The sequence below is a fragment of the Salmo trutta genome, chromosome 12 (genome assembly GCF_901001165.1).
Source record: "Salmo trutta chromosome 12, fSalTru1.1, whole genome shotgun sequence".
NCBI classification, from domain to species: Eukaryota; Metazoa; Chordata; class Actinopteri; order Salmoniformes; family Salmonidae; genus Salmo; species Salmo trutta.
In genome coordinates, this window is record NC_042968.1 from 87,655,169 (window position 1) to 87,667,068 (window position 11,900).

At 41.7% G+C, this 11,900-nt stretch overlaps 1 pseudogene; it reads right to left on the reverse strand.

Moving 5' to 3' along the window:
• LOC115202652 (replication protein A 70 kDa DNA-binding subunit-like) overlaps positions 1-10,690 on the reverse strand; it is an 85,101-nt pseudogene extending 74,411 nt beyond the window's left edge.
• Between the last annotated feature and the right edge of the window lie 1,210 nt (positions 10,691-11,900).

The window sequence follows — 11,900 nt, forward strand, 5'->3', positions numbered from 1 at the left end:
AGCCTATCCATAGTCTAATGATCAGCCTGTCCATAGTCGAATGATCAGCCTGTCCATAGTCTAATGATCAGCCTGTCCATAGTCTAATGATCAGCCTGTCCATAGCATAATGATCAGCCTGTCCATAGTCTAATGATCAGCCTGTCCATAGTCTAATGATCAGCCTGTCCATAGTCTAATGATCAGCCTGTCCATAGCATAATGATCAGCCTGTCCATAGCCTAATGATCAGCCTGTCCATAGCCTAATGATCAGCCTGTCCATAGTCTAATGATCAGCCTGTCCATAGCCTAATGATCAGCCGGTCCATAGTCTAATGATCAGCCTGTTAATAGTCTAATGATCAGCCTGTCAATAGTCTAATGATCAGCCTATCCATAGTCTAATGATCAGCCTGTCCATAGTCGAATGATCAGCCTGTTAATAGTCTAATGATCAGCCTGTTAATAGTCTAATGATCAGCCTGTTAATAGTCTAATGATCAGCCTGTTCATAGTCTAATGCTCAACCTGTCTATAGCATAATGATCAGCCTATCCATAGTCTAATGATCAGCCTGTCCATAGTCGAATGATCAGCCTGTTAATAGTCTAATGATTAGCCTGTCCATAGTCTAATGATCAGCCTGTCCAAAGCATAATGATCAGCCTGTCCATAGTCTAATGATCAGCCTGTCCATAGTCTAATGATCAGCCTGTCCATAGTCTAATGATCAGCCTGTCCATAGCATAATGATCAGCCTGTCCATAGCCTAATGATCAGCCTGTCCATAGCCTAATGATCAGCCTGTCCATAGCCTAATGATCAGCCTGTCCATAGTCTAATGATCAGCCTGTCCATAGCCTAATGATCAGCCTGTCCATAGCATAATGATCAGCCTGTTAATAGTCTAATGATCAGCCTGTCCATAGTCTAATGATCAGCCTGTCCATAGTCTAATGATCAGCCTGTTAATAGTCTAAAGATCAGCCTGTCCATAGCATAATGATCAGCCTGTCCATAGCATAATGATCAGCCTGTCCATAGCCTAATGATCAGCTGTTGATCAATGTTAATGAAGCAATGGGTGATTATGTTGACAATACATTTGAATCAAATCAAATCAAAGTTTATTTGTCACATGCGCCGAATACAGCAGGTGTAGACCTTACAGTGAAATGCTTACTTACCAATAGTGCAAAAAAGGTATTAGGTGAACATTAGGTAAGTAAAGAAATAAAAACACCAGTAAAAAGACAGTGAAAAATAACAGTAGCGAGGCTACATACAGACACCGGTTAGTCAGGCTGATTGAGGTAGTATGTACATGTAGATATGATTAAAGTGACTATGATTATATGATGAACAGAGAGTAGCAGTAACGTAAAAGAGGGGTTGGGGGTGGGGGGAGGGGGGGGACACAATGCAGATAGTCCGGGTAGACATTTGATTACCTGTTCAGGAGTCTTATGGCTTGGGGGTTGTGACGACCCTCCCACTTTGTCTGCCGTATTTTCTCTTTGCTCTTGTTCCTTATTAGGATGCTGGTGGGCGGAGTTGGGAGGGTCATCAGCTACATGGGAAACACCTGGGCCCGGGTGTGTCCCAGGATAAAGGCACCTCTTCCACATTCATTGGAGAGACTCTCTCCATGCAGACACCTTGTTGTTTTTGGTTGTGCTAGTTGTGGTATCTAATAAATATATATTTTTGATACTCCTTGTCTCCACGTTGTCTCCCTTTTGTTGCGAACTCTGAGCCAGTTCGTAACAGGGGTAAAAACAGTTGAGAAGCCTTTGTGTCCTAGACTTGGCACTCCGGTACCGCTTGCCATTCGGTAGTAGAGAGAACAGTCTATGACTGGGGTCTTTGACAATTTTTAGGGCCTTCCTCTGCACCAGGCGGTGTCAGAGGTCCTGGGTGGCAGGCAGCTTAGCCCCAGTGATGTACTGGGCCGTACGCACTACCCTCTGTAGTGCCTTGCGGTCGGAGGCCGAGCAATTGCCGTACCAGGCAGTGACGCAACCAGTCTGGATGCTCTCAATGTTGCAGCTGTGGAACCTTTTGAGGATCTCGGGACCCATGCAAAATCTTTTTAGCTTCCTTAGGGGGAATAAGCTTTGTCGTGCCCTCTTCACGACTGTCTTGGTGTGTTTGGACCATTTAGTTGAAGTAACTTGAAGCTCTCAACCTGCTCCACTACAGCCCCGTCGATGAGAATGGGGGCGTGCTCAGTCCTCCTTTTCCTGTAGTCCATGATCATCTCCTTAGTCTTGGTTACATTGAGGGATAGGTTGTTATTCTGGCACCACCCGGCCAGGTCTCTGACCTCCTCGCTATAGGCTGTCTCGTCGATGTCGGTGATCAGGTCGACCACTGTTGTGTCGTCTGCAAACTTAATGATGGTGATGGAGTCGTGCCTGGCCATGCAGTCGTGGGTGAACAAGGAGTACAGGAGGGGACTGAGCACGCACCCCTGAGCTCCAGAGTTGATGATCAGCGTGGCGGATGTGTTGCTTCCTAGAATTAGAGTGCTTTGTCTAAATCTGTGCAACCACTTATTGATAAAGGTAAACTCTGGCGGATATTTTGAGGTCTCTGTCATTTAGGATTGGCAATAGCATAGATGGTCACCTAGATTCACTTTAGCAGGACTGTATATATATATATATATATATATATATATATATATAGCTTAATACAGTGCCTACGAAAAGAATTCAGACCCCTTCCCATTTTCCACATTTTATTACGTTATATCCTTATTCTGAAATGGATTAAATACAAAAATGTCCTCATCAATCTACACACAATACCCCATAATGACAAATGGTATGGTAGAGTGGCCAGACAGAAGCCACTCCTCAGTAAAAGGCATGTGACTGCCCACTTAGAATTTGTCAAAAGGCACCTAAAGGACTCTCAGAACATGAGAAACAAGATTCTCTGGTCTGATGAAACCAAGATTGAACTCCAAGTGTCACGTCTGGAGGAAACCTGGCACCATCCCTACAGTGAAATATGGAGGGGCATCATCATGCTGTGGGAATGTTTTTCAGCGGGAGGGACTGGGAGACTATTCAGGATCGAGGGAAAGATGAACAGAGCAAAGAACAGAGAGATCCTTGATGAAAACCTGCTCCAGAGCACTCAGGACCTCAGACTGGAGCGAAGGTTCACCCTCCAACATGACAACGACCCTAAGCACACAGCCAAGACAATGCAGGAGATGCTTCGGGACAAGTCTCTGAATGTCCTTGAGCCAGAGCCCGGACTTGAACCCGATCAAACATCTCTGGAGAGAAACACACTGAATACTGTGCAGCAACACTCCTCATCCAACGTGACAGATCTTGAGAGGATCTGCAGAGAAGAATGGGAGAAACTCCCCAAATACAGGTGTGCCAATCCTGTAGCGTCATACCCAAGAAGACTCGAGGCTGTAATCACTACCAAAGGTGCTTCAATAAAGTACTGAGTAAAGGGTCTGAATACTTACAGTATGTAAAGGTGATACATCTAATTAAAAGATTTTGCTTTGTCATTGTGTGTAGATTGATGAGGTTTAACGAGTAGCCTATACAATGAACATCAATATACACTGAGTATACAAAACATTAAGAACACCTTCCTAACGATGAGGTGCACCCCCCCCTTTTGCCATCAGAACAGCCTCAATTCGTCAGGGCATGGACTCTACAAGGTGTCGAAAGCGTTCCACAGGAATGCTGGCCCATGTTGACTCCAATGCTTCCCACAGTTGTGTCACGTTGGCTGGATGTCCTATGGGTGGTGGACCATTCTTCATACACACGGGAAACTGTTGATCATGAAAAACCCAGCAGCATTGCAGTTCTTGACACAAACTGGTGCGCCTGGCACATACTATCATACCCCATTTAAAAGCACCTAAATATTTTGTCTTGCCCATTCAACCTCTGAAAGGCACACATACACAGTCTCAATTGTCTCAAGGCTTAAAGAACATTATTTAACCTGGATTCACATAGTCAGTCTATGTCATGGAAAGAGCAGGTGTTATTCATGTTTTGTATACTCAATGTAGTTTGAAACTTATTTCAAACCATTTTTAATAGGCATAGGCCTATTCGTGGAGAGAAGTATCGATCGATCCTCTTGCTTGCTAAGTGGCTATAAAATAGGCTACATTGTTTGCAATGAACTGGCGGAAGCTATGTGTAGCTGTTGTGTGATGTTGTGTGATGTGATCACATTGGCTAAATTGATACATTGCTGCACTGATGCACTGCAAATGTAAAAAAAAAAACAGGCAGAAAGAAATTAACTAATTAATTAATTAATTCATACAACAAACCAACACACCTGTCAGTGGAAGTGCCTTAGATAACCATTTGGTAGTATAAAATAACAAACATGTCCTGCAAATATTACTTGCAGGTATAATGCGCTATGAAGCAGTTGTACTGTAATGCACTAGATTAATAACAGTAGCAGTTGGTGTTGTAGTTATTGTCGTTGTCTTACCTTTTACATAGGGAGTGGGTGTTCCAATCTTCCCTCCCATCTCCTCTGCTGACTTCACCACCTCTATCTCCAATACTGTCACCCTACACCTGCAACACACACACACATACACACACACATATACACACACACACACACACACACACACACACACACACACACACATTAAAAACACAGACAGATCAGAAAGACAAGAGGAAAGAAGGAACGAGAAACAGAAACAGAGGGAGAGTGGGAGAAGAGAGAGAGAGTGAGAGAGCGAGACAGAGAGAGAGCAAGAGAGAGAGAGAAAGAGAGAGGGAGAGAGACAGAGAGAAAGAGAGAGAGTGAGAAAGAGAGAGAGAGAGAGAGAAAGAGAGAGAAAGAGAGCGAAAGAGAGTGAAAGAGAGAGAGAGCGAAATAGAGAGAGAGAGCGAGAGAGAGAGAGAGAAATAGAGAGAGAGCGAAAGAGTGAAAGAGAGAGACAGAGACAAAGAGTCCAGGCGTACCTTCCATCATTCAGTATGTTGGTGACACTCCTCTTCAGTAGACAGACACAGTAGGGGAGCAGACAGTTCTCCTCAACCAGACGGTTCAACTGGGTAGCCAGCGTGAAGGCTACGCCACACACACACACACACACACACACACACACACACACACACACACACAGAGTGGGCACAGACAGGTTAGGATCAAAGGACCTGGTGTGCAGGTCATCACACATCATGAGCAAGAATGAACCCTTACTAAGGTAATATTTTTAGCAATGTTAATATGGAATCATAGTGATTATATTATTACCAATACCGGTAATACCGTTAATAACATAATACTACTTACAGGACATGGTGTGCAGGCCATCACTCATCACGAGGTGGGTCAAGGGTGGATCAGAACCACTTATGAAAGAACAGACGTTCTGAGGAACAACAAGAGAGAAGGACAACCTGGTATCAGAGCATTTTGTATTATTATGTATGTAAATCTGAGACACTACATTAAGAATGATGTGTTACCTTTCTTATGGTATTAATTTGTGGATGTCCATCATCCATTTCAAATTATATGTTACGAATTGCAATTCGTACAATATGCTATGAATTATAGTTCATACATTATGATGAGAATTTGCAAAACATGCACTATGTTATGAATTTGCTAAACTTTTGCTGTGGCAAACGTTAGCTAGATGCCTAGGTCGCAAACACTAATGTTAGCTAGCTGGCTAATGTTAGCTAGGCTCGGGATTAGGTATTACAGTTAAGGTTAGGGTTAAGGTTAGGAGTTAGGTTAAAGGGTTAAGGTTAGGGGAAGGGTTAGCTAACATGTTTAAGGTTAAGTAAGGTTAGCTAACATTCTAAGTAGTTGCAAAGTAGCTAAAAAGTAGGAAATAGTTGCAACGTTGGAAATTAGCTAAAATGCTAAGGTTGTCCATAATGAGATTTGTGTGTTTGCCTTAATAAGTAACCTTCTATCTTAAGTTACCATACCAAACGTAACATATCATATTAATTTAAGTGCCCCGATATACATTTACTATGTTACGTCTATGAGACCAGGCTGAGAAGGAACATGGAGAACATTAGTGCTTAAAAGCCCTAAAAAGGCACAGCTCCTAAAACTACAAAGAGGTACTTTGCTTTATGTTTTTTGTGTGTTTTCTGTTTAATGTCTGCTCAGCCCACATTGCACACGTTCTATATACAGTATGTAATGTATATAATAACTATGTATTCATCCTATGACTCTGCCATTCCATGGAATGCCCACAGCCTTCATATGACATGTCTGCTAAAATGTGTTTTCTGGTTCTTCAATGATAGACGGAACAGACAGTGTTAACTTTGATTCTATACAAGTAAAGACCAACAAAATCAAACGTATTACATGGAATGCGCACTGGCTTCATGATGGCAACAAACAAAAAAAGCATAAGGTTCTTAAATATTTAAAGAGATTTTCAACAGATGTGGTTTTCCTTCAATGGTTACATTTTAAAAAAGGAGACGTAATATATAAAGAGAAAATCGGTTGAAGAGGCCTATGCTGCCACCTACTGTAGTAACAGCAGAGGAGTAGACATGAATATGAATACCGCCTTTTCCCTTAGATCCCAGCACATGGACCAAAATATGCCTGCTGTTTTCAAATCTCACAGAGGGTGTTAATAACTTTTGTAATTACCCGGCCAATAATTCAGCCACCCAAACAAAACCCCTCGCCACCCAAACAAAACCCCTCCTAGCCCTCTGAGGTAAAGGGAAAAAGGTTATAAAACACAGTAGGCCAATGTAACTAAAACCTATTAAAACCTTCCCTAACCAGAAACCGGGGATTGATGGCAGCATTCGCACAAAACTGAAAGCATGTACCACTGTATTTAATCATGGCAAGGTGACTGGAAACATGACCGAATACAAACAGTGTAATTATTCCCTGCGTAAGGCAATCAAACAAGCAAAGCGTCAGTATAGAGACAAGTGAAGTCGCAAATCAATGGCTCAAACACGAGACGTATGTGTCAGGGTCGACAGACAATCACGGATTACTGTGGCGGTAATACGGTTATATATAACTGTGTATGTGATGTGTCAAGGAATGGGAAGAGGACGTTTGTGTATGGAAAGTTACTGTGAGAGAAAAGGGGAACAGAATGTCCAGAGTTGAGTAAGATGGTCAGTCATAACCGCTTGAAGTTTAACTGCTACCAGACCACTCTGACAACAATGCCACGTGATCAGTTTAGAGAAACAGACATTCTGAGTACATTTACATTTTAGCTCTTATCCAGAGCGACTTACAGTAGTGAATGCATACATTTCATGCATTTTTTATTTATTTATTTATTTGTGTACTGGCCCCCCGTGGGAATCAAACCCACAACCCTGGCGTTGCACACACCATGCTGGCGTTGCAAACACCATGCTCTACCAACTGAGCCACAGGGAACAACTGAGCCACAGTAGTCACACCCTGAGTAGTCACACCCTTAAAACTTCTTTGCGATCGGTGTCCTTTCCACGGGACAGCTGAGCTAACGTAGGCTAATGCGATTAGCATGAGGTTGTAAGTAACAAGAAAATTTCCAAGGACATATATATATCAGATATTGGCAGAAAGCTTAAATTCTTGTTAATCTAACTGCACTGTCCAATCTACAGTAGCTATTACAGTGAAAGAATACCATGCTATTGTTTGAGGAGAGTGCACAATTTTGAACATTAAACGTTATTAATAAACAAATTAGGGACATTTGGGCAGTCTTGATACAACATTTTGAACAGAAATTCAATGGTTCATTGGATCAGTCTTAAACGTTGCACATACCCTGCTGCCATCTAGTGGCCAAAATCTAAATTGCACCTGGGCTGGAATAATACATTATGGCCTTTCTCTTGCATTTCAAAGATGATGATACAAAATAAATACAAAAGAACGGTTGGTTTTTCCTTTGTATTATCTTATACCAGATCTATTGTGTTATACTCTCCTACATTCCTTTCCCATTTCCACAAACCTCAAAGTGTTTCCTTTCAAATGCTACCAATAATATGCATAGCCTTGCTTCAGGGCCTGAGCTATGTAATTTTAGGCGAACATTTAAAAAAAGGGGCGGATCCTTAAGATGAATCTCTTCATGACATATACATGCCTGTTTGATCATGTACAAAGTGTGTTTGCAGCTGAAGCAACCCAGCTGAAGTGGGTTGAATAAACTTGGTTTGAGCTTTATATAGTCGTCTGTTTGAGTTTATACTCTTGTTTGTCAGAACCTAACAATGTCTTGTAGAGACGCAACAAATAGAACACTTACCAGCACCTGAAGCAGAGGATTATGCACGTCTGTGCCGTTGGTCAGGGCCTGAATGAGACAATTATTATTTCATTAAATGTTTATGACAATATCTTTATTCAATAGAGAATTGCATCTGAAAAGGTATAGTCCAACCTCCATATCTTTACCATATACAGTGAGGGAAAAAAGTATTTGATCCCCTGCTGATTTTGTACGTTTGCCCACTGACAAAGAAATGATCAGTCTATAATTTTAATGGTAGGTTTATTTGAACAATGAGAGACAGAATAACAAAAACAAAAAATCCAGAAAAACACATTTCAAAAATGTTATAAATTTATTAGCATTTTAATTTTAATGCTCCTCCTTGCAGAAAGGCTGAGGTAGCGGTCCTGCTGCTGGGTTGTTGCCCTCCTACGGCCTCCTCCACATCTCCTGATGTACTGGCCTGTCTCCTGGTAGCGCCTCCATGCTCTTGACACTACGCTGACAGACACAGCAAACCTTCTTGCCACAGCTCGCATTGATGTGCCATCCTGGATGAGCTGCACTACCTGAGCCACTTGTGTGGGTTGTAGACTCCGTCTCATGCTACCACTAGAGTGAAAGCACCGCCAGCATTCAAAAGTGACCAAAACATCAGCCAGGAAGCATAGGAACTGAGAAGTGGTCTGTGGTCACCACCTGCAGAACCACTCCTTTATTGGGGGTGTCTTGCTAATTGCCTATAATTTCCACCTGTTGTCTATTCCATTTCCACAACAGCATGTGAAATTTATTGTCAATCAGTGTTGCTTCCTAACTGGACAGTTTGATTTCACAGAAGTGTGATTGACTTGGAGTTACATTGTGTTGTTTAAGTGTTCCCTTTATTTTTTTGAGCAGTGTATATACACTCTGGATAAGAGTGTCTGCTAAATGACAAAAAAAAAAAAAAAAAAAAAAAAAAAAATGTATGTGTGTGTGTATATACACGTATGTGTGTGTATTTTAAATAACTAAGCTAACAGACTGATTTTCAATATCTACCCTCCCCCCAAAAAATCTGTTCCAGTTTTCATTGTGAATATCTGAGTCTTAGCCATTAAATTACCACATGGATTCACTACAGAATAGAAAGCCACAGATCTGAAGATGAAAATTATTTTCTGGTTGCTAAAATGCAAATAGTTAAATTAATTTCACTTTATGTGACTGTGGTGTATTGAGAAATGTATTATGTGTTCTTGAGTTTAGATTTAAAATGGTTGCAAACAGCCAATGGGATTTGTGTGCAGGGGTTGTGTTATTTGAATAAACAAATGACAATGGGTTTCCGTTCTTGAATTGAAGTGATTGGATTACGAGATGCTAGGGCGGTAAAAGTTCAGTGACGTATTGGGGAGTTGTCCTGAAGACACTGTAGAGAGTAGTCAACCGTAATTTGTTCAGAACGGGAAGTATAGAAATAACGCTTATCGAACGTATTGACAGCTTCTTAGACTTTATTTAAATGCAAATGACCTATCTATAACACACATTTCTATGTGAATTTTGTCAGGTGCCAAAAAATGTAGCTTTAAGAGCAAGCATATTATTAAGGTTGTAATATTGTAGAGAAGAATCGAATGATTCTTTGTATGTCATTCAAATAATGGCATAGGCTAAAGAAATCCAGGTTTAGGCATTAATTTAATAACACCAGCTTTAATGTACTCGTATTTCACTACATTCTACAGCAGTGAGCCCTATACCATGTATGAATACCCATTATAAACTAGGGAGTTTGAGCCCTGAATTCTGATTGTCTGACCGCTGTGGTATATCAGACCGTATATACATTTACATTTTAGTCATTTAGCTGACGCTCTTATCCAGAGCGACTTACAGTAGTGAATGCATACATTTCATACATGGCCCCCCGTGGGAATCGAACCCACAACCCTGGCATTGCAAACACCATGCGTTGCAAACACCATGCTCTACCAACTGAGCTACCACGGGTATGACAAAACATTTATTTTTACTGCTCGATTTACAGTGGTAACCTATTTATAATAGCATAATGGCGCCTCTGGGGTTTGTGGTAAATGGCCAATATACCACGACTAAGGGCTGTATCCCTTAGTCGAAGAACAGCCCTTAGCCGTGGAATATTGGCCATCTACCACACTTCCTCGTGCCTTATTGCTTAAATATCCCACTGTTGGCACTGCAGATTTCAAAAAATGGCTATTACACGAAGTTAGCTTGCAACTACAAACAACACAGTGAAGTATTATTTTTATGTTGTAACTTGCCTCAATTGCACCTTCTGTGAGATTTAATGTCATTTTTCAGTGGAAGTCTTGTCCGATTTAAAAGCAACTTTATATTGCTCCGTTTTGCCTTACGTGGTACCGCGTGGCCTTTCCCTTGCAGAACCTGCGACAGAGAGAGGGCTTTCAATTTCGATGATGACGTCACATCGCCTTTTCCGGATTCTTCTTAGCCAATCATACATTAGTCGGCCGGAGCCACCGCCCCTGTGTGTTCTCCATACCTCCCACTCATATCTCCCTCTCTGTCTTCCTCCTTCGCTCACTCTGTCTGTTTCTCTACACTCTCTCCATCCTGTAGGGTGTTCGTCATGTCTCCCTGACATCAGAACAGCTCTCTCTGTGCCATGCCAACTGTTCTGCAGCACTATTTCTCCTACAGCGATACAGGGTAAGTGGAACATGGTCAAAGAGTATAACTCAATAGTCTAGATTTTTTGTCCAGTTTTTTCAGAACATCATATTATGGCTATTTAAATCAAATCAAATCAAATTTTATTTGTCGCCTGCTTACTTACAAGCCCTTAACCAACAATGCAGTTAAGAAAAATAAGCGTTAACCTTTCTGGGCTAGGGGGCAGTATTTTCACGGCCGGATAAAAAACGTACCCGATTTAACCTCTTATGGCTAGGGGGCAGTATTTTCACGGCTGGATAAAAAACGTACCCGATTTAATCTGATTATTAGTCCTGCCCAGAAACTAGAATATGCATATAATTATTAGCTTTGGAGAGAAAACACTCCACAGTTTCTGAAACTGTTTGAATGGTGTCTGTGAGTATAACAGAACTCCTATGGCAGGCAAAAACCTGAGATGCTTCTGTTCAGGAAGTACCCTGTCAGACCTTTTATTTTCTTTCTTTGACATCTCTTCCAAAAACTAAGGATCTCTGCTGTTACGTGACACTTCCCACGTCTCCAATGGAGTCTCAGAGCCCGGGAAAAACAGGAATGACGTAATTCAAAGCCCTGGCTGAAACAAAGGAGAGCAAAAGCTAAGTGGTCACTCAGTGGACTAAGCCTTACGCTCGCGACCCGCCCCGCCCCCGGCTTTCGGTTTTTCCCTCAGTATACAGACAGGCAGATTCCCGGTCGGAATATTATCGCTTTTCTACGAGATAAATTGCATAAAAATTGGTTTTAAACAGCGGTTGACATGCTTCGAAGTACGGTAATGGAATATTTAGACATTTTTTGTCACATTCTGCGTCATGCTCGTGGCCGAGATTTAGCGTTGGGATAGTGTCTAGAACGCACGAACAAAACGTCTTGATGGAACATAACGATGGATTATTTGGGACCAAACCTACATTTGTTATTGAAGTAGAAGTCCTGGGACT